The 26,834-nt window shown below is 50.2% G+C and overlaps 1 long non-coding RNA gene across 1 annotated transcript; it reads left to right on the top strand.

Annotated features, from left to right (window-relative positions):
• The first annotated feature begins 158 nt into the window (after nt 1–158).
• On the top strand, nt 159–25,975 carry LOC125085136 (uncharacterized). Its single transcript, XR_007122782.1, has 3 exons — nt 159–644; nt 4,233–4,332; nt 25,775–25,975. It is a non-coding gene; the product is annotated as an uncharacterized LOC125085136 (long non-coding RNA).
• The last annotated feature ends 859 nt before the right edge of the window (nt 25,976–26,834 follow it).

The raw sequence follows: 26,834 nt of genomic DNA, 5'->3' as shown, positions 1-26,834 counted from the left end.
GAAGGCTGAGCGAGAAAGAGCCTCAGCTGTTAGGAGCAGGACCTCCCCTCCCCAGGAGAGCAGATAGAGCAGAGCCCATCAGAAGGCAGTACAGCTTGGGGCTGAGTCCAAACAGGCCAGGCCCAGAGAGCAAGGTGGCAGTGGGGGTCCCTGGAGACCCTGAGCAGGCGAGCGCCCCTTTCCTCCAGCAGGTACACTTTGTACCCAGGTATGGAAAAACATGGATTTTCCTTTGTGTTGCATGGAGTGTGGGTTTACAGGGACATCTCATAACCCCAGGAAGATGAAGTTCCAAAAACTGGGCAACACATTGTTCTCTCGCTGTTCCCACGCGGAGGATGAGGATAAGACGGGCGGAGGACAGAGAGAGTGCTGTGCTAGAAGCCGTGTTCGAGGACCTTCCTCCTGACCTCGCTCCTGGTGTGGCCCCCAGGCAGGAGACACCAGACAAGCACAGGGGGTCACGGAACCAGGGCTGTGTTCTCAGGGAGCATCTCCCGAGTTGGTGTTTTTAGTTCAAGGTTCTTGGGTTCTACTCCTGTGTTTACACACATTCCTGTGTGGGGACATGATCCTGTTGGACTTTTTGAGGGTTTAGGAGAAGCTGAGCTTCTAGAAACTGAACAGAACACGGAGCTGCAAAGGTCTGAACAACGTTCTAGATTCCAGCTCCCACACTAGACACCACTTTCCGGGGCCACAGGACCCGGGGGCAGGCAGGACGAGGCCTGCTGTCCCTTGGGTCCCTTGGGTTAATCAGCCCAAAGAAATGGCTCCTCGGGAAAAGTAGCTGGGGAGCAAGCAGGCGACCATGTGAGTCTGGGAGACGGGACACTGCCCAGGTCTCCTTTTGGAGACAGTCCCCTCGGCCCCTGGTGAGTCAGTGAGCTTTCGTGGTCTGTGTCCCAGGTGCTGCCACCAAGGAGAGCCAAGGACACTCGTGAGGGAGTTGGCTCCATGTCTTTTCATACAAACCCTGGGCCAGTACGTCCCACGAGGGACAAAGCAGGAAGGGGGAGAAGGGGAGGCAGAGCCGCCCAGGTAAGTCAGAGGGAGGGCCTAGGCATGAAGCTTCACCACAGGGAGTCTGGGGGCTCTGAAGGGGGGAGAGGAGCGAGGCCAGGGCCAGCTGGCTCGGGGAGAGGAAGGGCACAGGGGTGGGCAGGGGAGGCCAATCTGAGGGCAGGCAGGCTCTCAGGTGGGCTGAGAGGCTAGGCGGCTCCGTGGTGGGACTTAGAAACCAGGAACAGGATGCGAGAAAGGACGGGGATGGAGGCCTCTTCCCTGAGAAGGAACAATGGCCATTCTTCCACTGAAGCTGACACTCCGTGAGAGAGGAAAGGCCTCCTGGTGGAGGGGGGGGCAGCTTAAGGAGAGACTGGGAAGGGAAGGGGCCCCAGATGCTTGTGCTGACCCAGGCCAGCTCAGCCAGGCCTTCCTGGACCCGGAGACGGACGTGCACCCCGGCCAGCCCCCGCGGATGGCTTCACCTGCGTGTGACTTTACGGGGCGCCACCGACTCGACTCCCATCCCTGCTTTGCAGCCCCCCAGGGCCCCGAGGGGCAGGCTGGGCCAGGACGCCGGGAAGCTGCCCCGGGCCAGGGTCTCATGTGCTGTGTCGTGTGGTTCTGTGAGACTTACCATCTATACACACGGGAAGAAGGATTTCCCAGAAAAAATAGAGGAAGCAGGCCAATGTAATCAACGCGCACAAACCCCTCCTCTTTCCAAATATGCGCCTATCTCCAAAACAATCAAAACTGCCCCATTAAATAACACTTGTTCAGTACAAAGGAAGTGCGGCATGATGGGATCGCACGCCGGTTCCAAGTAAAACATTCCCGATTGTTCGGCGGGCAACAATGAACAAAAAAGCTGAATGGCATTCACACGTGAGTTCTGCTCAGGGCCTTCAGCGCGCCTGAGCGCCCAGCGCAGGGGTCACTCGGTGCCTCTCTCACGGTCACCTCCGGGGAGAGGCTGGCCCTGGGTTGAGGCGGGTTGGAACCAGGCTGGGGCCTCCAGAGCAGGTCCTGGCCTGACTGGCCATCCGTGTCCTGGCCTGCTTCCTGCTCCTGGCGCCTTGGGCCTTTCCACTACCTTCCCCTGGTCCGGCCCTCCATCCCCGCAGCGTGAGGCGGGCTCTGGGCCAAGAATGGCTATTGGCATATGACTGGCACAGGCCGGCAGCTGGCAGAGACCGGAGACGGTAGTCAGGGGCTAAAGGCAGCTGAAAGGAGGGGGCGGCCTTTGTTCTTGCCCAGAGAAGGGTTTGGGGGCCTCAAGGACAGTCCTATCATCTGTGGTGGCTGAACTGTGTCCCCCCTCACCCCAAATTCGTGCATCGAAACCCCAACCCTCATTGTGACTGTATTTGGAGATCAGGCCTTTATGGAGGTAATTAAGGTGAATGGGGTCCTAAGGGTGGGGACCTGGTCCCATAGGATTAGTGTCCCTGTAAGAAGAGACACCAGAGAGCCCTGCTCTCACGGCCCTGCCCATGGTCTCCGCGTGAGGTCACAAGGAGAAGGTGGCCTTCTACAAGCCAGGAGGCGGGATATCACCAGGAACCTAAGGGCCCGAAGCTTGACCTCGGGCTTCCAGCCTCCAGAGCTATGAGGGATCAGTGTCCACTGTTGGTGCCACGCAGTCTGTGGTATTCGGCTATGGCAGCCCGAGGAACTGAAGACGTCATCCAACAATGAACCGGAAAGCCAAAGGGACCTGGAGGTCTTGGGGGCAAGCGGACCCTCCAGGCTACCTGAGGCATCTGTCTGCCAGGCCGTGGGGGCTGCCGCCCCCAGATCCCACCAGGGTCGTGGCCAGTGAATGCACACATGTGCAAGTGTGAGCCGGGCCGGCTGCTGCGTGCACTGGCTGAGGCCCTAGAACATGGAGCCTTCTCTGACTCGTCCCGGGGCTGGCCGAGCATCCCTCGCCTTGGGCCTTAAGGCTGGCGTGACTCCCGTGCGGGCCTTGTCCCAGGCGGCCCTAGGCGGACGGTAAACAGCAGGGAGAGATAAATTCTTCATAAACGGAGCCCCGTTTTCATGCAAATGTGCCTGCGAATACAGACGGGAGGGGCACGCGCTACAGGATATTTATGACAGAAGCAGGACTGTTTGGAAACAGACGTTTTATTAGGTTCCCGGGAGGCACCAGCTGCTCCTCTAACATTTCTATTTCAGGGCTTTCTGTAGGAAAGCAGTCGCTCTATAAATAGCAGAGCGAGCGGAGTCTGGGAGGGGCTGTTAGGGTGCGGGGAGGCTGGGGTCCAAGGCTGGGAAACCTTGCGGCAATGTCCCCGGCCTTGGGGCTGTCTCCCTTCCGGGTGACCTTTTTGGCGTTTCAGACTCTTCTTTGGGTAATATCTCCACACCTGTCTCTGGGCTTCTTACTCTCTTCTTTTTCAATCTTTCAGATGCTTTCCTTTGCTTTGTATTTTCAAAGAACCTTGTCCCTCGGAAGAGTTGCAAGACAGGACAAGGAGCATCTGTATGCATTTCCTACAGGCTTACAAGGGAACGTTTTGCTTTCTCTCTCTCTAACTCTCTCCAGATACGTATTATTCATGTCTTTTGCGGAGCTGCTTGAGATTATGTTGTAGACAACACAGCTTTTCACCCTGAAATGCTTCGGCAAATATCTCCTAGGAGGGACTTTCTCTTACATAACCAGGACACGATGATCTCATCCAACGCCATGATCTAATGTGAAGTCAGTATTCACATCTCACCAATGAACGTCCCGATACTGATTTTATAATATTCCCCACCCTCCATCCACGATCCAGTCCAGACTCGTTTACTGCGTTTTCTTGTCCCATCTCTTATGTCTCCTTGAAGCTGCAAGGATTGTTTCTTTAGTTTTTCTTTGAATTTCACAGCCATCGATATTTCGGTCAGGACCTGGAAAGGGAAGCAGAATGGTTAGCAACGGAATTGGGGATTGATTAGAAAGAAGAGCCCTTATCCCATGATGGGAGAGGTCAGGGAAGTGAGCTTCTTAGAGGGGGTTACTGAGGGGATCAGAAGAAAGTGCTCAGTCGGGACCACACAGGGGAGCTAGGAAGATGTCTAGCAAGGGCTATTCTCTGAGGGAGTTTTGGGCCTGGTGTCTCTGGCAGTGAGCAAGGCAGGCATTTAGGAAAAGAAGTGGTACAAAGTGGGAGAGGACAGAATGGTCCCTACGGGGACACAGTGGCCTAGGTCTGTCCCCACCGCACCTACAGGAGAAGCCAGTGTCCTTCACCACAGAGCTGCACCCACACCTGGCCTAGGACATGGAGGTGCCGTGGGAGCCCGAGATGCCATGAGCCCATGAAAATGGAGGTGAGCTGGTGGATGGTGGCGGGGACCTCAGCATTCTTCCAAGCACAGTGGTGGCTACTTCCCCTCTGCCTTTCAGATTGTGTGCACATTTTTCCCTTGGCCTGTGAGCCATCTTCCCTCCCCACAGGCTCCCCTCTCCTCCTATGAAAATGAGTCTGACAGCCATAGGATAGTTGGATGTCCTTGTCCATGGATGCGCTCCCTCACGGGGTTGAGTCCCCACCAAGCCCAGCGCAGCCCGTGCCATCCTCTTCATGCTTTCTTCCCCTTAATCCCACTGCCTGCTCTCTGGCTCCTCTTCCCCGTGAGACTGGGAGCACTTCCTGGGAGGAAGGCCCCTTCCTGGGAGGATCCAGCCCGACGCCCCACACAGAGGGTTCACGTGGAAGCTAGTGGGTCAACGAAGGGGCTCATTGGTGCCTGGGCTGTTCTAGAAACCATCTAAGGAGACTTGGGTGACAACTTGTACTTTTAGCTCCTTGCTATGAGGAGTGGCTTTAGGGATGGGGCCACAGACCCCTTCCCTAAAAAAAAGAGGGGACAAAGAAGAGACCAAAAAAAAAAAAATGCAGCCACAGGACACAGGACACTTCTGCTGGTCTTTCATTATTGACAGTCTACACGGCCATCCCTGGCTGCAAGAAAGGATGGATTATGATCTTTATTCTGGGTTGCCACGTGCCCAGGTGAAAAGGCTATGCAGATGGTTCGGTCAGGCCACTGGCACGGTGGTATTTGCGGGGAGGTCATGTGTCTTCTTCCTCACTCCCTCTTTCATGTGCAGGATGGGAAGCGAGTGGACGGTCCCAAGCCCTGTGTTCCTATGCAGGGTCATTTTTAGCTCTTCCTGGGAGTGGGGCGAGCTGGCGGCCACGTACTCTGATTGGATTACTCGTGTCGAATGGCTCGAGGTTGTCCACGAAGCAAATACTGAACCCAAGGGAAATCTGTCAGGGTTTAAAGGCAGTGCTGAGCAAGGACTGTGTTAGGCGTTGGTGGCGGGGCCCTGGGTTTTGCTGCATGGTGATTGAAAGCACATTTACTCTAGGGTGGGAATTTTAAATCTCCTTTTAAAAGCATGAGTCTCATGGGAGTGTGTTGGAGGGAGGGAACCGCTCCCCCGAGAGCAGTTTTGTAACTACTTGTAGCTGAATTTATTTTGTTTTGCTGAAGTATGCCAGCCTGGACATTTCCTCTTGTTCTCATGCTTTTGGACTCAAGCATGCAGAAAGCACACTTGCCTCTGGGAAGTCCAGCCAGCAGGATGGGAATGAGGGACTCCCGCTTGCTGTGTCCAGAGGTTGAATCACCTTACTTTGGCGTGGTCTGTGCTGGGGACGGGGGACTGGGACATAGGGGAGAGGCAAATGCTGCTGGTAATAGAAATGCAATGGGCTGTTGTCTCAGCCAAATCACACTTGAACATGAACTGCTGCTGTTTATTCAAGTTGGCTCCCCCACGTCCTGTGTCTTGGGGCCTGGGCTACTCCCCTCACAGCCACAGATGCTGTTCCGTGGACTCTGTGCACGGGGGTGTGCCACTGGGCTGGGCTTCATGGATTTGGCTGCCTCAGTTTCCCTGTGAGCCCTCACACTCTTTGTCAGGAAACGCACACGGGAATGTATACGGTGTAAGTCAGTCATCAGCATGCACAACATCCCAAAGCAGCAGAAACTGCCATCGACCGAGTGCGCACCATAGTCTAGGTCCCAAATGTCAGAGCTCTTAGCACCCTGACAACAACCCTGAAAGGAAGGGATTGTTTTCTCACGTTGGAGATCAGGAGAACGAGGTTGGAGTGCCGGAGGCTCTTACCTCCAGGTGTGTGTCTGATGGGGTTTGGGGGCTGGTGGGATTCTCAAGTTGGAGAGCGGCCTAGCCTGTGAATGCGACCTCGGGGCCTCAGAGCAGGAGACAGAGGTGCTCTGGCTCAGAGGTGGGAGCCTTGCGGGCTGGGAAATGGAGCGTCTCCTCCCTCTGCAGAATAAGTGGCCAGAGCAGCCTTCTTGCCATCAGGAGCAGCTGCTGTGCTCGACAAATGTCCTCCGGCTTATCCAGTCCCTGTTTTCCTGTGATTTTCATGTTTATGTCAAGGCCACACTCGCACTCCAGCTTTGGGGTGGAATGAAGAATTTAGCCCTTCCTTCCTGAGCTTTCCCCTTTGTGTCCACACCCGCAGTCGGACCCTTAACCATTCTGGTGTGTCAGTTGGTCTACTGTTTTGCCGGCCTCTGGAGGGGAGGCACCTCTGCCTGACGTAGCAGGGAGTGACAAATTCTTAAAGGCTGGTTGATAGATTTATTTTTTTTAAATTTTTTAAAAAATATTTTATTTATTTGAGAGAGAGTGAGAGAGAGCAGAAGAGAGGCAAGGATCAGAGGGAGAAGCAGACTCTTTGATGAGTGGGGAGCCTTATACAGGGTTCCATCCTGGGACTCCGGGATCATGATCTGAGTCGAAGGCAGACTCTCAACCGACTGAGCCACCCAGGCACCCTGATAAATTTAGTAATAAAAAAAAGTTACTTCCTCATCTCTGTGTCTTCTACAAAGCAGCATTTTAGTTATTCCATTAACAATTCATATTTTTCTCCTATGTCTAGTGGGAGAGACCTCAAAGTGTTTAGGCTTTATTGTTCTGCTGAGCTATTCACAGGCCAATGTATTTGCTACTGCATAAGTCCATGTATTTCCCTTTTTTCAGGCATAGAATCATGCAGATGGCAATTGTACTAAACCAACAGAACAGAGACCCCACTTTACTCCCGGGTACAATCCAGGGAATTCTTTTCCACTACATAAACAGTTATTTTTACATCTCCATGCATAAAATAGTTAGCAACATGTTTTAGGGCGTTCCCACATTCCATCCAGCTGATTCTCCACATGTCTAAGGCACGTACTCTGTGATGGGCATTATTGAAAATGTGCATATTGTGATCCCTGCCCTTAAGGAGCTTACGATCCAGCTGAGAGTCATGACAAAAAACAACAGAGAGCCACAAAGACAATACAGTATCAAGACCTAAATTTAAACTGCAGGTTGGGATCCATTGGTGGGTGGGTTATAAAATTAGTTTAAGGGATCACAGGCAGCATTAAAAAAAGGAAAATAAGTAAAATAGGAAAGATGAACACATATGTGACGTAGTAAGCTTAAGAAGCTTTTGGTAAAGATTTGGTTCTGTTTTATATATAAATATGGTTTCTTACTCTAAGTCATGGCCAAATACATTTGAACATTTTCAACAAGATGTGTGCGAGATGAGCAGAGGCAACTGTGTGAAGGGACCTACGTGAGAAGTGGGAGTTCTTTTTTTTTTTTTTTTAAGATTTATTTATTTATTTCAGAGAGAGAGATCACAAGCAGGAGGGCAGAGAGAGAGAGAGAGAGAGAGAGACTCTCAAGCAGGCTCTGAGCTGAGTGCGGAGCCCAATGTGGGGCTTGATCTCATGACCCTGAGATCGAGACTTGAGCTGAAATCAAGAGTCAGGCACTTAATCAATGACACCACCAAGGTGCCCCAAGATGTAGGAGTTCTTAACTTGTGTTTAAGTCACGGACTCTTTTTTTTTTTTTTTTAAGATTTTATTTATTTGACAGAGAGAGAGAGAGAGTACAACAGGGGGAACAGCAGGCAGAGGGAGAAGGAGAAGCAGGCTCCCTGCTGAGCAGAGAACCCGATGCTGGACTCGATCCCAGGACCTCGGGATCATGACCTGAGCTGAAGGCAGATGCTTAACTGAGTGAGCCACCCAGGCACCCCAAGTCACAGACTCTTGAGAACCCCCTTTGAAATCTATTGGCAATCACCTTAGAAGACATGCATGTGCCTGGCATTTTGCACATGATCTCGGTGGTTCATGGCCTTTGCAGCCTCCCACAGACCTTGGTTAAGCCCTTTGATCTAGAGATTCAAGCCAGGAGGGAGGGAGAGGAGAAAGGCTGGAGAGATGGTGGGTCTGTGTTTCCCCAGAGAGAAGATCATCCATCTCTCACGGGAAGTCAACGAAGGCTTCCATGAGAGGAGAAGCTCACAATCAAGTTCATGTTTTAGGAAGACTGTTCTGGAAGCATGAGAGGCCATTGTAATAATTATTTGGGGGATGATAGAGGCAGATAGGAGAGCACAACTGTGCCAAGTTTTTAGGATAAAAAAATCATTGGACTTCGTATTTGTTTGGATATGGGGGAAGGGAGGAGAAGGGAGGGGTCTGGGGGGGCCCCTGGGGTTTCAGTCTGAGCAGACAGCCATGCTCATTGCTGAGTCAGGAATAAATATAGAAAAGAAAGCAAGTTTGGGGAGGAGAAGGAGTTTAATTTCGTTGTTAAGAGACACGCCCGAGTATATCCAGGGACCTAAGATAGTGTCCCAGCATTCTCTCAATGAAACTAAAGAGAGGGTGCTAAGGAGGGTCATGTTGGTTTGGGGTCGGGGCTGGAGGAGCTGGAAGAGGAGGGGGCTTCAGACTTGGTGTGGGGTATGTTCTTCAGTGGAACTGTTTGGCAATCCTGGGGCAACAGGAGTGTCCCAAAGGCTCTGAAACCCCCAGGGACAGCGGAGATAGCAGACACGGTGCACTGGGTGAGCTAGGGCAGCAAGTGAATGACCTGGGGATGAAGCCGGGCCTCTGGAGGCAAGGGGGTCTGTGCCCCTGGACTGGGTTTGCAAATACAAGGAAGGGGCTCGTCCAGCCCAGGAGGGAAGGCCCAGCAGGCCTTGGCAAGGAGGTGTGTGCATGTAGGGCAACGTCTACCTCCCTCTGGAACTCCAGTTGGGGAGTCTGCCCAGCCCCGTGAGCACCTTGGAGGAAGGAGGGCTCTGCACCTTGCGTTATCTTCCCAGCCAGTGTCCCCACTGCATTGTGTTGTGACTCTGGCCTGCCTCTGATGGCCTAGCCACCGAGCTCCTGATGAGTATTTAGGGTTATTTAGGGCTTGGCACCAAGGCTTTGAACCTGGTGCGTGGTGCTGCCCATCCAGTCCTGATCTCTGCTGGCCTCACCCCATTTGCCCTTGACCCCTGGACTGAGAGTCTGCCAGCCTGTCTGGACCATTGCCCTGTCTCCTCCAGTCCTGTGGCTGGTGGAAAACATAGCAGGATCCCTCAGTCTCTTCCAGGCCCAGGAACCTGATCCAAGTGTGTCTGTATCTGGTGTGGAGGAAGGTGGTGTAGTCAGGAATTTCATGCTCCTTCACTTTTGATAAGTGCTGCTAGGAGTCTGGGTTAGAGTCAAATTTGTATTGGATGCTCTGGGTGAGCTCCTTTGCAATTTGTCTGTAGTGTCGCTAACTATATCCAGATGTCAGCACAGCACATGTACCATGGTGCTCTGATTAAAAGCATTCAGTACTAAAAATTTTTCTAATAAGAAAAATGCATAAGGAGAAATTAAATCTCCCTTTTTGTCTGGAACCTACCATAAAGATCCTGCATTATTTACCAACCACAAGAGTGTTTCTTTGGCTGGTACATGTGTCTCTCCTAGTACTTTTTCCAGCGGCTCAGACTTTGGCAAAGTCCCTCACCAGCTTCAGTACCAAGATTAGCCCATTCTCTTTTAGCAGGCGAGAAGCCAAGACAAATTCAGAATTCTACTAACGCCCCAAAGGAACTAGGTAATGGTCCCGACCTCATGGGGTTGCTGTGAAGATGGCAGGGGACAGTGTGTGGAAAATGTCTAGTATAGTGCCTGGTACTCACCAGGGTCTTGGGCAAGGCCAGCTCTTTTCCCGAAGAGGGTCATGTAATACCCAAACCAACGAATTTTTACATCAGCTGGGTCAGGTCCATTGAAGTCTCTGGTGTGGGTTTGTCTGTAGTTGAGACATTGATTGAAAGTCTCGAGGACATTGTGGAAGAAAAGAAGCAGGGAGGAGGAACGGTAGTTGCAGAGCCGAAAGTCTGAATCCTGGACTGACTTCTCTCTCCTTGCCTGAGTGACCTTAGGCAAGGAATGTAGAGTTGAGTCTTGAACAACACAAGGGTTAGGATTGCCAACCCTGCTCACAGTCAAATATCTGCATGTAATTTTTGACTCCCCTGAAACTTAACTACTCATAGCCTGCTATTGACCCAAAGTCTTACCAATTGATTGATTGATTGATTAACACGTTTTTATATGTGAGATGTATTACATACTGTACTCTTATAATAAAGTAAGTTAGAGAAAAGAAAATGCTATTAAGAAAATCATAAGGAGAGGCACCTGACTGGCTCAGTCGGTTAAGCATCTGCCTTTGGCTCAGGTCATGATCCCGAGGTTCTGGGATCAAGCCCCGCATTGGGCTCCCTGCTCAGTGGGGATTCTGTAAATAAATAAATAAATAAATAAATAAATAAATAGGGGTGCCTGGGTGGCTCAGTGGGTTAAAGCCTCTGTCTTTGGCTTGGGTCATGGTCCCAGGGTCCTGGGATCGAGCCCCGCATCGGGCTCTCTGCTCGGCGGGGAGCCTGCTTCCTCCTCTCTCTGACTGCCCCTCTGCCTACTTGTAATCTCTGTCTGTCAAATAAATAACATTGAAAAATAAATAAATAAATAAATATATATTTTTAAGAAAATCATAAGGAAGAGAAAATACATTCATGTTTCTATAGTGTAAGAAATCCACATGTAAGCAGAACCCCACAATTCAAACCCTTGTCTGAGGGACAACGGTACCCATTTGAGTCTCGGGGTTTTCATTCAAAATGGGAATGATACCTTTCTCAGAGGGCTGTGGGGAAAAGAAAGAACACTGGCCAATGGCTGTTTATTAAGTAGCAATTACTATTATTACTGTGACCTCTCTTGTTTCTTGCAACAAGCTATCTCCAGCACGTCACATGCTCAAACGTCTTCTTCGGCGTAACAAAGTTGTTTTACTGTAGGTGTGGATGATTTGTTCATTCGTTCATCTAACAACTGCGGATTGAGTACCTGCTACGTTCTATGTGCTGGGGATCCGCGGTCAGCAAAGCTCTGGCCTTATTCCCATCTTATCCCAGTGAAAGCAGACGGACTGCAGGCGTGTGGTAGGTCCACGCTACCTGTATAGGTGATTAATGACAGGTTCATCATGGAGATCCCAAATCAGACTTCCCCAAACTCAGGGAGCCAGTGGCATCAGAAATCCATGGTCTTTCTGCCTACGCAGGCTCTTCCTGGTTGGGATGACTGCTGTGGCTCACACCCAGAACCTTCCCTGAGCCCGTCCTTTTGGTTCAGTCCTTGCCTTCCCCAGGCTCAGCAAACTCTGTTGCTCTGTGGCTCCCTAGCTGTGGCTTTACTCCCTTTCCAGGTGATGGATACCCCCCGAGCTTGAAGGGAATAGCCAACTTCTCTTGAGAAATAACCCAGGAAACTAAATTGTGCTTCTGGCCGTATGGATGACATTCTAGAGAGTTCTGATTCTTGTTTTCAGACCAAGGCATCTCCTTTATGTTTCACTCAGTCATCCCTCAAGCTTGTCAGGTGCTCTCACACTGTGAGGTTTCTGTTAATGAAGTTCCCGGAGCCTGGCGTCTGCTTTCCCTACCTACTAAATCCTATCCATTTGTCTGGGCTCAGCTAGATAATCCCTCTGTGGCAGAGAATGTGACCCATTCCCCGAAATCCATCCTCTTCTGATTCTGGTGGTCACAGAACCCCTGAGCTTGAGCTGGATTCATAGCTAAAAGCAAAACATTCTCAGGCTTCCTCAAAGCTCAGTGCAGCTATGGAGCCTGGGACTGGCTCCTTCCACACTTCTTGCTGGCGGGAATGGGGACTTGGTGTCAGGACTCGGTATCTTGGCACAGCAGCAAGCTGGAAGGAAGGTGCCTGGGTTCTTGACAAGGTGCAGCTGCCCCGTCAGTCCTGGACTCCTGGTGTTCAAGCAATAATCTGAGGGAAAATCAGTGTCCTCGCTCCCCCTCTCTTTCTCTCTTTCTCAAGCTATTGTTACTTGGTTTTCATTAGAGAATCCAAAAACTGATATCCTCAAAACTCACCCTCTTCTGTGAGGTCCTCCCAACCTGCCTATGTATCCCCAAAGTGTGTGATTTTGTCTCAGTTCGAATTGTCCCTTGTCTGTTTGGGAACCTAGAAATTTCTGTGAGCTTATAGTCCTTGATGACATAAGCCTCTGGAGAGTAGGAACCTGTCTTATTAGATATGGAACCCCCTCCCCCAATAACCAGCACAGCACTTGGCCTGTATCCTTCATGCATTTAAAGAATGTCTGCTCAGTGCATTTTTTGGTGACTGGAGAGTGATTCCCTGCTTCTCTTGGACTAAAAATACTCTCTAAAGCATCTTGGCCCAATAGAAATATAAAGAAAATGTATGTAATTTCGCATTTTCTCGTAGCTGTGTTTAAAAAAAAATGCAAAAGGAACCTAGTGAAATTAATTTTAGTTTTATGTTTCATTTAGCCCTATATATTGAAATGTTGTCCCTTCCACAAGTAATCAATATAAAAATTATTACCTAGAGTGTTTTACATTCTTTTTCTCATATTAAGCCTTTGGAATCTGGTACGTATTGTACACTTTCAGCACATCTCAATTCCAACCAGCCACTTTTCAAGTGCTCAATGGCCACCCGTGGTGAGTGGATACTGTACCAGGCAGCATAGCTTGAGGGGACCCTGAGCCAGCCCTAGAAGTTTGGGGGCAATTTGGATGGGATGGAAGGGCATGGGAGGAATGCTGAGAGGCAGAAACAGAGAGTCTTTTTCTTTCTTCCTTCCTTTTTTGTTTTTTAAGATTTTATTTATTTATTTCTCTCTCTCTCTCTCTCACACACACACACACACACACAGAGAGAACAAGCAGGGGGAGTGGGAGACGGAGAAGCAGACTCCCCGCTCAATCCCAGGACCCTGGGATCATGACTAAAGGCAGACACTTAACCTACTGAGCCACCCAGGCTTCCCAAGGAGTCTTTTTCTAATGGTTTTGTAGAACTTGCTAGACACAGGGCTCTGCAATAGACAGGGGCTCTCAGTGAATCTTAGTAACGGTTGAGTGACTCTGATGTCGAAAGATTAAGGTGGGAAGACAAAGAACCACTGACAAAACTAAAGAAGAAATGGAATCAGAAGAGAGGAGCTCTGGGGGTCATTGAGGTCAAACTCTGGGCATATCTAACAATATAATGAATGAGGACCCATCCTTGACCGAGAGACAGGGTGGCATGGGGCTGGGTTTTCACCACTGCTGCCTAAGTGACCTTAGATGAGCCATTTCAACTCTCTGAGACTCAGTTTCCTCGGGAAGCCACCTGGAAGCAACACTCTGGTGGGCACAGAGAGAGCTCTTCAAAGGAGCCAGAGTCCCAGTGAATGATAAGGAGAAGCTCGTCAGACCAGCTCTGACAACCTCTAGGCCACCAGACAAGGAAGGCTCCATGGACACCTCACAAGAAGGATATTTTCCCCTAGGGTTATTGAAACAACAGGTGGCCTCCATCTAAGGCATCTGGCCAAGGAAGGATCGATTTTGCAAACAGTAGAGACTGACAGGTGGGACAAGGGAGGGGGCAGCCACCAGACAGTGGGGCGGACACAGGCAGTCGTGATACACAGAAGGCAGGAGAGAGACAGTGCCTTTCCTTTTTCTCACGGAAGTCCCTTTGTGGAGCTCAGGGATCTGCAAGAAATACTGAGTAGATGGGGTATGGAATACCTCAGCAGCCCAGCTGGGTTGTACAAAAAAGAAACGGGGACTCATGAGTGTCATACGGGTCATTTGAGGGGGAAGAAGGAAAAGTCCCACCAACCCCCTTAAGGTCTGTATTTATCCAGATAATGGCTTTAACTTTTCATGCACAGATCTGGCCATCAAGGATGTGGACCATTCCCACCAAGGCCATTGTGGGAGGCGGCTAGGCTAGAGGCTGATTTGGAGCCGATTTTAGGAGGGGAAACAGGTCCAAGTGTCCCAAAGCTCAGGGTTCCAATCACCGGAATGTATGGATGTCCAGGGAACAATGGAACGTGTGGTCATGGTGATGGTCTGGGAAATCTGAGTGCCGGATCCACCAGAGAATCTTAGAAACTTATGACTTCGTCCTTGGGAAGGTGCCAGGGTTTCTGGAAATGGCTGTGCTTTTGGGTGAGAGCAGCTGAGCAAATAAACGTGCAGCCTGACACAAAATCACAAAGCCAGTGCTGTGAGTAAGAGGTCGGCCAACCCCAAGGCCAAGTGTGTCCTTGATGGAAAACTAATTCTCAGGGAGGAAGCCTATAACTGGACGAAGTTCCTTCTTGTCTTCTAGCTTGTAGAAACAGCCAGACTTTCCTACCTCATTTCCGTGTGGAGTGTTAGTTTTTTAAGACCTAGCCTGGGCCTCCTGTGCTTCAGTGTTTCCTCGTGGTGATGCGTTAGATGGCGCCATCTTGGATGGAGGGAGAGAATTTCTGATGTGGCACCCCGGGAGGCACCAGGTTCAACCAAGGCGCTCGACCAACGTTTGTGTAAAGGATACATTCATACGTTCACCTCTGAACAGTTCGGGTGAAGTGGCCCGTGGCACCTCCCGCTTCTTCCTTCTGCCCTCATTCCTCATGCCTGGTGGCTCAGTGGGGGCTGGGAGCCTGCCTTTCCCGCCAGAGTCTTTGTCCTGCTTTGCTACTCCTACCTTCCACATCGCAGAGAAAATCCAATATACCTGATGAATGTAATCATTCTAGAGTGTTAGGGATTTAACGCTTCACACCCACCCTGAGTGGCTGATGCCGAAGGTTCAGGGCTAAACCATCTGGTTATGAATGAAGATTCTGCCTGTTACTGACTGTGAGGCTATGGCCAGTTCACTTCATCTGTCTGAGCCCTAGTTTTCTTATTTGAAAAACAGGGATGCTAATAATTTTTATAGCTACTTCCCGGGGTCCATAGAATTACAGGAGAGGAGGAGCGGGGAGCTCTTGGCACAGTGGCGGACACACTGTCAGCACGCCAGGGCTGTATACCCGGGCAAGAGTCTGAAACTTATAGACGTGATTTTCTCTTTTGCTTCCAGAGTATGTAAGCTTTCTGTTCATTGCCTGGTGCTGGGGGGAGGAAGCAGAAGGGAAATTGGGACTTATTACAGAAAAAACCCCACCTTCCATTTTAGGGACATCACTTCGAAATAGGGAGATGGCTGGACAACTTTCATAAATACAGGGCTAGAGCTTGTATTCTATTTATTTTTTATTTTTTATTTATTTTTTAAAGATTTCATTTATTTATTTGACAGAGAGAGAGAGAGAACACAAGCAGGGGGAGTGGGAGAGGGAGAAGCTGGCTTCCGGCCAAGCAGGGAGCCTGATGCGGGGCTCGACCTCAGGACCCTGGGATCATGACCTAAGCTGAAGGCAGATGCTTAATGATGGAGCCATCCACGTGCCCTTAGAGCTTATATTTTAGACAACAAGGAGAACACACACCCTCGACATGGCCATCTGTAGTAGTGCAACAGCAGTGAGTGGTGGTGTTGGTGGCAGTGGCGGCGGCAGTAGGGTCATCTTCCTCTGGTGCAAGCAACACGGCACGCGATCTGCAGATATTTTAAAACGGAATAAAACAAAGCCCAAACTGAGTCTACTTTTTATGATCACCATGCATGGATATTTTTAAGCAATCTCTGGTAAAATAGTCCTCCCCGCAAAAAATAATGTGGTTGCCCTAAGTTCTCAACTGTTGAGTTTTAATAACGTATATGTAAACTTATGGGCATACGTTTGTTACTTACCCTTTCCTAAACATTTATATTCTCTGTGAAAGGTGTCGTGGAGAACTCCCAGTGAGGTGGTTGGCCTCCCAAACACATGATTACCCAGCAGCTATGCTGTTTATTTCAGGAGTAAATTCATAATGATCTGGAAGTATCCAAGCTCACTTAGGATCCCTGTCTCCAACCCCAGAGGTGCAACATATTCCTTTTTTAAAAAAAATGGTATATCAAGGCGGGGGCTGGGTGGCTCAGTTGGTTGGGCGTCTGACTCTTAATTTCAGCTCCGGTCATGATCTCAGGGTTGTGAGATCGAGCCCCAAAACAGGCTCTGCACTCAGTGGGGATCTGCTTGAGATTCTCTCTCTCCCTCTCCCCACCTCAAAAAACGGTGTTATCAATTTAATGAAATATTATGTAATTATCAACAAGAAAAAGGTAGGTAGATCTATATAAAATGATGCAAAAATAATCTCGAATATAATGTTCAACGACGCAAGAAAAATATGGAACACTTAAAAATATTTGAAAAGGTGCTATGTGTATCTGTTTTATAAATGAATAGTATATCTCTCGAAGGACAAATAAGAAACGCTAGAAGAAAAAGAAGAAAGGGAGTACCGTGATCATAAAGACAAAGATGCATATTTGAGCCGCCTCTATTCTGTCACCGTGTGACTGCTGGGAGATTTCATTTAGGTTAAAAATTCAGCTCAGTGGAGCAGAGTGTGGATGGCGAGGTGTAACATTTGTATTTGCTGAGCACAAATGTTAGCTCACAGATGAAATATTTTACTGAGTCTGAGCAATATTTTTCACACTGGCATTTATTTCTCTTTCTAAATTGTTAATTCATTTTAAAGCTAACGAACTCATCAAGAGGGTAACGGCTATTACTGATTATTATGGGATTCTTAGATGAATAATTTGGCGGCGCAGAGAGGGGGGTTTTAAAAAATGATTTGCTCTGGGCGTCTGATGCCCTGCATACCTGACTTTGTAATCAGGACATAAAAATGCTTTTCGGGAATTATTTTTATTTTATCCTCACCAGATTTGCTCAGAAGAGCACTTTAATCAACACTTGTAATCGGTCACCTTTTGGGGCCACTCCAAAGGCTTGCAGTGAATTCAGGAGCATCCTCCTTATTAATCCTATCAATCTGTAAACCATTTTCTCTCCTTACAACAAGCTTCCTTCTTACCGATACTACAATCGTTATAAAAAGGCCAAATATACAGGTGCTCCGAGGCTGTCTCGGAATGGTAGAGGCCCAGTAAAAGGAGCACCACCAGCAGGCAGGGCACCCTCGTTCCTTCAGTCAAGGGAGAATTTGCGGAGCTCAGAGAGAATCTGAGATCCTGCAGAGGGGCATGGACTCTAAAGGGGAGACCAAGTATAGAGCCACTCCCAGCTGCTATGTTTTCCTACCACGGATCCTGTTTTCCCGAAAGGGGCAGCACTGTGCCTGGCCAGGCACCCGCACAGGAAGGCAGCGCCCCCTCCCACAATTCATGGCAGGCCATTCCTTCTCCCCTGGGTGAGCCTTGCATCCTAGAATTGTGAAGCACCCCTCCCTATCTCCTTTCCAAGACTTCATGATGGACCGAGGCCTGTGCCAGATGGATTTCAGCCGTGCTGAGGTGTTGTGACCCGCCTGCCGCCTCGGGGGCCAGGAAGGAGCCTGTGTGGCCACAGGTCCTTGTTTGATCGCCTTCTGCTTTGAGCCACATGCTCCCACGTACCCCAGCGGGCCACGCAAATACGATTTAGTAGGGGTGCCCTTTCGCGCGGATTTCTCGAGAAGCACTGCCTTGGGGCAACGACAATGCTGTTCTTGGCTGTTTGGGAGGCATGGGATCTGTTTTAAACAAGGAAAAGGTGGTTTGACCTGTTTCACTGCCTTTGAGCATACCTGGTGGTCCCGTGGCTTCCAGATTAATTTGAGTAAGCAGCGGGCCACCTGTGGACAATGTGCAGCTGGCTGACAACCCACTGTCCCGGACGTGCGCTGCAGCTGCCCTCTCTACCTCAGGTTGACATTCTGTCTTTGTGAGGTGCTCGGAGGGACTGCAGATCTATCCCTGGGGCGGCGCTTTTTCTTCTCGAAACGAAGGGAAGGCTCTGGGGCTCCTGTGCCCTGTGCAGCACGCCATCTACGAGACATCATAATAAGATGGTTGGGACCCCGTTTCTGGAGAGATGGCACCCCCATGCCCGAAAGTGACGGTGACCGTTTCCAGTAGGAGTGACGCGTGAATGACATGTAAGCCAACCGTTCCTCTTGGGGGAATTGCGGGCTACATTCACTTTCTGCAGAGGTTTCGTGGTCTCTTCCGCGTGTAATGAATTGAAGCGCTGGCAGCGCCGAGGGGTCCAAGCCGCAGCATAGTCTGTGGTCCGTCATGTGCAGTCGGTCGACAAACACTTGCGGACTATCTCTGTGCTGCGTGCGGGGCGTGCTTTCCTCGGAGACACAGCGAGAAGAGCGATGGTAAAGGCTGGAAGAAGTTCCTGTGGACAAAAGCTGGCGGCGTTTTGAAGTCATCTGAGGGGGTTATTTTTTTTTTTTTTAATTTTTATTTAATAGAGATCACAGGTGGGCAGAGAGAGAGGCAGAGAGAGAGGAAGGGAAGCAGGCTCCCAGCCAAGCAGAGAGCCCGATGTGGAGCTCGATCCCAGGACCCTGGGACCATGACCTGAGCCCAAGGCAGAGGCTTAACCCACTGAGCCACCCAGGCGCCCCTGAGGGGGTTATTTAAAGGGAAATGTAGAATAGCGTCTTCCGTGTTTCTAAGTGTGCGTGGCCTTATGCCCTCCGAACTCGTGGCCTTGCCTCTGACATCTTTGGAGCCCAGGGCAGGAGGACCACCGGGGGCCATCGTGTGTCCCAGTATTTAGGAATGTAAATCAAGCCTACCAATATTTAAATAAAACATGCTGCGTCCTCTTACTTTTAAAAAACACACATTCAGGGGCACCTGGGTGGCTCAGTCATTGGGCGTGTCTGCCTTTGGCTCAGGTCATGGTCTCAGGGTCCTGGGATCGAGCCCTACATCGGGTTCGCTGCTCCGTGGAAGTCTGCTTCTGCCTCTCCCACTCCCCCTGCTTGTGTTCTCTCTCTTGCTGTCTCTCTCTGTCAAAATAGACAAAATCTTAAAAAAAAAGCACATTCATAAAGATGAAATGGAAAAATGTGTAAAGTATACTTTTTACATGACCCAAAGGTAGCAGGTTTAAAAATGGCTAAATTAATTATTATTGCATATGTTTAAATGTTTGAATGACTAACAGCATGAAGGCATGTAATTTTTTAAAAAAAGATTTTAATTATTTACTTGAGAGAAGAGAGAGAGAGTGAGAGAGCATGAGAGGGGAGAGGGTCAGAGGGAGAAGCAGACTCTCTGCTGAGCAGGGAGCCCGATGGGGGACTCGATCCCAGGACTCCAGGATCATGACCTGAGCTGAAGGCAGTCACTTCACCAACTGAGCCACCCAGGTGCCCCGAAGGCATGTAATTTTTAAAAAAGATTTATTTGTTAATTTACATGCATGTAGGGGGAGGGGCAGAGGGAAAGCATCTCCAGCAGACTCCCTGCTGAGTGCAGAGCCAGATGTAGGGCTTGATCTCATCACCCTAAGATCAGGACCTGGGTTGAAACCAAGAGCTGGACACTTAACCCACTAAGCCACCCAGGTGCCCAATGGAGGCATATAATTTGTAATTATTTCATATGTATTTTCTTAAATTTTTGTCTTCATTACGGCATGATCATGAATTCTGTCATTATCGTGAACATGGCCATGTAAGTTTGTTCTATCCACAGCAATGAGCTAAAGGATTTAAAAAATCTAAGTGTATTTAAAATACACAGCGTGCGAGTGTATTTCATAAAAAATGTGAAGTACATGTAAACATATCAAAATTCATTTTTCATCTGTATTTTCAAAGAAAGTTACTTTCTCTTTTTCTTTTTAAAAATTTTTATTTATTTGACAGAGAACAGAAATCACAAGTAGGCAGAGAGGCAGGCAGAGAGAGGAGGAAGCAGGCTCCCTGCTGAGCAGAGAGCCGGATTCGGGGCTCGATCCCAGGACCCTGAGATCATGACCTGAGCCAAAGGCAGAGGCTTAACCACTGAGCCACCCAGGTGCCCTAAAAGTTACTTTTTCTTATAAAACATAAAAATTAAAATGGGAAAGGGAAAATACAGATTATAATTAACATGTGTAAAAATGTTAAAATAAAATTACTTAAAGAAAACTGAATTTTAAGTTTAATTTTCTAAAACTTAAATCTCACTAAATATTCGTGCTGATGATGCTTCCTATTTCTAGTATTCAGCTCTCATCCAGCAGCTAACATAAAGGATGTGTATTTTGCAGCACAGTTGTTATGTACATACTGGTTGGAAAGTAACAGGTATTGTGAGGTATCTCGCCATGTTTCTTAGCCGCCACATGCAATTGTTGCAAATACCACGCTAATTCTCGAGTAGCTCCAGGACCAGGAATTGAAGCAAAGAAACAGACGAGTCGTGGCCCTGGGAAGTGACGTGTCTGAGGAGAAAGAGCTGACACGTGAATTTGCTTGTCTTTTCTCTCCCCTGCATGCATTACTGGTCAAATCCTTTCTGCGCTCTGAGCTACCATCCTGCCTCGTATCGGTGGCCCCAGTACAACCTGCAGAACTTCATGGTCCTTGGACACAGTGGATTCTTCTTTTTTCCCAAGGACATAGGGCAGAAGATACAGAGAAGCTTTGGAGAAGTGGTATCCTGGGGCCTGAGCTGTGTTGATCACAGGAGTGGGTGTTTGGGTGACGAGCGAGACTTTGCCAGCCCTGAGCACTGGATCCCCAGTAGTGGAGGGGACCGTGTGAGCCTTAGCAACGTTGTTCTTGTGAGTGTCCAAGTCACGGGTCTCAGGGCAGGATCTCTTTTCCCTCAGTCTCTTGGTAGTGCCAACCTCTCCAATGTAGCAAGATCCCAGGAAGGATTTCCTACTGGGGTGACTTCTGGTACCTTCCAGTGGCTCTGGCCTGCCCACTTCTGGGGGGCAGGGGCCTTTGAAGAGGCCTGGCTTGCCACATGGCTCATTTCTGTCCTTCTTGGAACAGTTCAGTGTTGGAGTTGAAGTAAAGGTGGTACAGTTGGCTGGGAATGAGTATCCTCATGTGGTATGCATGAAGTTGCGGTATGTGTTGGTCTTGTCCAGAGGTACACTGCAGAGGAATATCTGCTCTCACCCTGGTTTTAAAGATTTTATTTATTTACTTATTTGAGAGAGAGAGACGGAGAGAGAGAATCCCAAGCAGACTCTGGTCTAAGCGTGGAGCCCAACGTGGGGTCCGATCTCATGACCCCGAGATCATGACCTGAGCTGAAACCAAGAGTCAGATGCTCAACCAACTGAGCACTCACAGGTGCCCCTCTTACCCTGGTTTAGACCCTCACTCCCAGGCTAGTAGTGGGAAGGACGTGCCTGGTGCTGATGCCTGATGGTGTTTCTGCAGTAAATTCACAGTTGCCACGATGGTCTGATGCTTTTGTCTGTCTCGTTGCTGATTTTGAAGCCAAACTGGGCCATTCTGTGAATATTGTGTGCAGAAGACGTCATGCTCCACTGGATTACAGGGGAGTAGCGACAGGACTCTTGTCCCAGCCAACGACGTCTATCCCGTGTCTGTAACGTAGGTCCTGCAGGGAAGAAGACAGGCGGTCACTCAGGCTTAAGCAGTCAGCGGGGACCACAGTGAGAAGGTGGCAGGCCAGGCATATCTAACGCCATCAGGGCCTCTTTTCCTGCTCAGCCTGCCCCTAGGCCCCACTCCGGAATCTGCTTCGTGTTTCTCCCTCATGACTGGGCACAGCTGATCTGGCCTTCGCCTTCTCTGTTCTTGACCTCGCTTCCTAGTTGCTGGATCTTCTTTCCCCAGACCCTGAGTTCTGTCATCTCCTCCCCGCTGGTCAGTTCGCCTGGACTCCCGATTCCTCTCCTGGCTGATTACGTTATTCCAGCAGCTTCCCTGGACATAAGACAAAACACATGGGGAAGAGGTTTGAAATCCTTGCTCCCGAGGGTCTGACAGAGCGAGACAGACATTCTCACCTAGAGAAGGAGCATACAGGCAAAGTTTTTTTTTGTTTTTTTTTTTTTTTAAGTGAATGCACGGGCAGATGTAAGACCCACACAACGTTTTGGGCGGGTGTCCATGCCACAAAGGCTCACCGGGGAGAGTAGCAGCTGGATACCATGGCCAGCCCCACAGGGCCCTGCTGGCCGCTGTCCCTCCGGTCACCTGGCAGTCTCACCCTTCGAGAAGGTTCCAAGGTTCTCACAATGAAAACACATGACTATAGTGACCCCCACTCTTCATTTGTCTCCTCCACAAACTGAGCTTTATGCCTGGTGACATTCGGTGTGTCTCACGGCCCAGTCAGATTAGATTGAGGTTGTGCTGTTATGCCGTTGTTCCCAAGGATGCCCCATTTCACTGGTTTCACAGATGTTTTGGTTGGATTGTATTTTTAGACTGCCTTGGCCAAAAACATCTTTGCGAACCAGCAGGTCACGTCAGTGTCTCACTGCGGACAATTGCCTGACTCCGTTTCACACCCCACGCTGGGGCTCAGGCTCCCCAGCCCTGCGTGCTTCTCCCCCATTAGCAACAGTGGGGGCCTCGGCAGACAGATTGAGGCCAAGGGAAGGTGGGCGCCTCGGGCTGCACTGCGGGGCCTTGAGAGTTGCAGAGCGGAAGGCTGGTCCCCGGGGAGAGTGGTAAACAGTGCATTGCCAGCCCGATGCTTGCTTAGATGGCATTTACGTTGAGATGTACAACATCTTGTTATCAAAGAAGGCAAGACACAACACTGAGCAGGAGATCGCAGCCACAGTGAGCACCCGAGTCCTCATCCTCTGCCTGCTGTTGCCTGGGCGTTAAATCTGGCAGGAGGTCTCATCGGGTCCGTGCAGGGAAGTGTTGTGGGCCCTCGGATGGAGGGAGGTTCTCCCTAAGTGCCGAAGCTGAAAGCTGTTTGGATTTCTGTGCCCTGGCTAGAGGATCCCTCCAGGAACTGGCGGAGGTCCTCAGGCCTAGCCCAATGTACGCCCCAGGACCTGACTGAGGGCCTTATAAGACCCAATCCTGGAGGGAGGCCGCCTCAAGACCCATCTGTGAAACTCTGTGGCTGAGAGTGTAGCAGAAGCCGACCTGGAGCCCAGTGGAGGTACAGGGCCCAGCAGCCTAATGTCTGGTGGGTACACTGTCACCCAGTGGGAGCCTGACCACTGAACGCAGAGTGGTGGTGGCTGCTGGGGCGTAGGTGTGACCCTACATCATTGCTCAACCTGAATCAGGGTTTTGTGACTGTGGGGGGCTCTCTCCTGTGATGAGTTCTGTAGAGGTGAGGTCCTGGCTCAGAGTCCACTGTGGCCCAGGTGACAGAGAAAAGCCCTCTCTCCTGGCTGGAAGGCAGAGAAGCAGAGGAGGGAGGGAGGGGGCCCCTTTGCCCGTGGCTTGGCCACAGCTCCCCGAAATTCACATGGATTTGGTAGGCACTCCCATTTGCTGAGCTCCCTGTTGGCAGGAAGCGGTCTGGGTATTAAAATGTTCTCACACGTTAGGGGACCACCCTCTGGGGGAAAGGTGAAAGTGGAAATTCAGGCTAGATACTCCAGAGAGAGATTTCCTGGAGTTCCTTAACGGGTGGACCCTCACGTTTGGGCCGATTATCCCTGGGCATGGGCGAGCTGGAAGTCTGATGAGTTTTAATGCAATTATCTAACGAAGTTGCCAGGGATTTTAGGGATTTTAGGACCCACTCTGCACCCGAGATTCTGTATGGTCAGTCAGGGGCTGAGTACACACTCTCCCTTCAGGGACCCCTGAGTTTAAGTCCCATCTCCCAGGTTTTTTGCTGTGCAGCCTGGGGCAAGTTACTTAACCTCTCGGAACTTCAGTTTCCTTACCCTTAAAATGGTATGAGAAGTAGCCTGGCTCATAGTAGATGCTGAGTAAATGGTGATTGCATTCCTTTCCCTCTCCTTTGAGTTGGCAAAGGCCCATCGGCAACACAATCCCTCCTTCTCCCAAGTGCGCTCTACCATGGACCCAAGTCTCCTTCCCACACCAGGAGGGGAGGATCTCCAGATACAGTGTAATTCAGAAGGAATGCACTGGCTCTCGAGGACAGCTGTTCTCTTTCTGAGAGCCCATGGCCTCTGTTGATGCTTACAGACCCAAGGTGCCCGTGACCCCCACACCCTCGAAGGGGCTGGCTTGTTTGTGGCTGACGGAGCTGGTTTTCTACTGGCTTGCATGGCAGTAGGCTTTGTCAGTGCAAATCATTCTGTGCTGCTTCGCACGATGCCCTGCTCTGCATGTAGCCACCTCCTGACCCTCCAGCCAGCCCCAGGCTCACCAGACGAGGTGGGAAATAAGACAAAGAGAAGGAGAGCTTCCAGTCTCTCTGACCTCAGTTAGAGTCTCGATGGTGCTGGTGCTTAGCTGCGTAATGTTAGGCATGTCCCTGAGCTCCCGAGCCCCAGCATTCTGGTCTGTGAAGCAGGATATTAATTCCTTCTTGGCAGGAGTATTGTAAATATCAAAGGCAGTGAAGTATCTGGCACATGGGAGGCATTTGATAATAATATCCTTGTTATTCAGAGCAATGTTCTCATGCCCTTAAATCATTCTCTTTAAATAATTAGAACAGCGGTTCTCAAAGTGTGGCTCCTGAGACAGTAGCCTCAGCATCTCCTGGAGCTCGTCAGAGACACAGATCCCCGGCCCCACCCAGGACTCCTGATTGAGAAGCCCTGGGGACAGGCAGCCTCAGCAATCTGTGTTCTGGGATTGGGATGCACCACCAAGTTGGAGAACCTCTGAGTTAGAAACATTTTTCAAAACATTGTCTTTCAAGGTCATTTCCTTTGCCTGCCTCATGATGCCTGCTTTCTCCTGGGTGTGATCCGGAAGGGTTTATAAATTTAAGAGCCATGGAGGCCAGTGCAGAGCCCTGAGTCCTGGGGCTGAGTAAACGCCCGCCTGAATACAAGAGAAGGGCTCCAGCACCCTCCAGCCCCTCCTCCCATCACAGACAAGGGCTTCTGCTTAGTGTTCTGGGCTTTGCTTTCCTCCATCACCACCCACCCCCGGGAAGAGCTGCCCCCTTCCTTCACTGGGAGCAGAAGTGGGCAGGCCCTGTGCCGTCCGTTCTCTTGTAGCCAGAGCACAGGCACTTGCTCTCATCTTGGCTCTACTTCCCAGGGCAAGGGCAGCCAGGGCCTCGAGGTTGGATGGACCCGTGATTACCAAGGTGTGCGGCTGGAGTGTACTTCTTGAATGGCCACGGCCACGGTGCCTAGACCAGTACGGTGCCTGGACCAGGATAGCGTTATTCGTCCCGCAGGGCGGCCCTGATTGTAGGGAAACCGGATGACTTGGTGTGTTGCGTTCTGTCGAGCAGCCTTCCAGAGGGTGTGCTGATTCCTTTTCCTGTGGTTTGTTATCCAGCTCACGGCATTACTGACCGCAGGCGCATCCAAGAGCGTTCGACTCCGAGTTCTGTGACCTGAAGTTCTCCTGGATGCCAGGCACGCCACGAGGGGCCACGGAGTGTTCGCAGCCTGGGATGGCATCTGTTCCAAGAATGGAACATTTCCAATAGCTCCCCAGAGTTTTTCAAGGACACAGATATCTGGTGTCCTAAATGGACCTGGCCTCAGTGGGAGTCTTTAAGGTTTCGCTTCCCTTTTCAGACGCAGTGTGGTTTTGCAGGGACGCAGATCTGGGTCTGATTCTGGCTCTGCCACTCACTAGCTGTGTGACCTGGGGAAAGTTAATCAACATCTCTGAGCCTCAGTTCCCTTCTCTCTCCAATGGCTGTAAGAGCGCTTGTAGGGCTGTTGGGGATATTGCAAGAGATCTAGAGCAAGTTGCCTGCACGCAGAGGGGGATCCGTAAACTATTGTTGTTTTGTTATTACCATGGAGTTTGCCTCTGGGTGAAGCCTTGGAAAAGACAATACACCTTCCCCAGTGGAAAAATAACTTTGGAGGACCTGTTTCAAAATTTTAATGGAAGAAAGATGTAAGAGTTTCCAGAAGTAGAAAACAGAGGTCTTTCCAGGAACGTCTGAGCTTCTGGTTTCACTGTCCCTCACAAGGTGCCCCTCTGGTGAGTCCCCTATAGCGCTCCTCCTAGACAAGGGGTGAGGGACATCCACCCCGAACCAGGCCCTTGAGCCATGGTCCAGCCTGTCAGCAGACGGGGGGCTGACTCAGGATGCTGGCGTGCTTGGCTGTCCATTCTCCTCTAGGAAACGTTTGTCGGCAGCCCTGCCACTGACAGCGGTGGAAGCCTTGGCCAGCCGAGCCAAGCGGAAGACCTGCTTCTTGACTTTTCACTGTGATCTTGCAGTCAGGTCACCTGAACGCTTTGGGGTGGACGGAGCCGTCCAGATGAAAGGCCGGGTGAGACTGGGTCTAGAGAGTTCTACATAGGAGGAAGCCACTGGAACAGCCACACTGCGAGGCCGACGGCTCCCACACAGGCCCGGCCGCGGGTGTGTGGGTGCAAGCCCCCGGGTGCTCAGCGAAGAAGGTGTTCTGAAGGCAGAATTAGTAATTAGGTAAATTCATTCAAACAGGCTATTCTTAAAGATGAAGAGCACAACAGAATAGGCTTGTAAACCCTTTCAGATTCTTTCCAGCATGGTGACAGTTTTTTAAAAATTTCATTGACACTTTTATTTTGCATTATTTTTTTTTTAAGATTTTATTTATTTATCTGACAGAGAGAGATCACAAGTAGGCAGAG

This window comes from Lutra lutra, chromosome 14 (genome assembly GCF_902655055.1).
Source record: "Lutra lutra chromosome 14, mLutLut1.2, whole genome shotgun sequence".
Classification (NCBI taxonomy): domain Eukaryota; kingdom Metazoa; phylum Chordata; class Mammalia; order Carnivora; family Mustelidae; genus Lutra; species Lutra lutra.
This window is presented reverse-complemented; position numbering and strand designations above follow the sequence as displayed.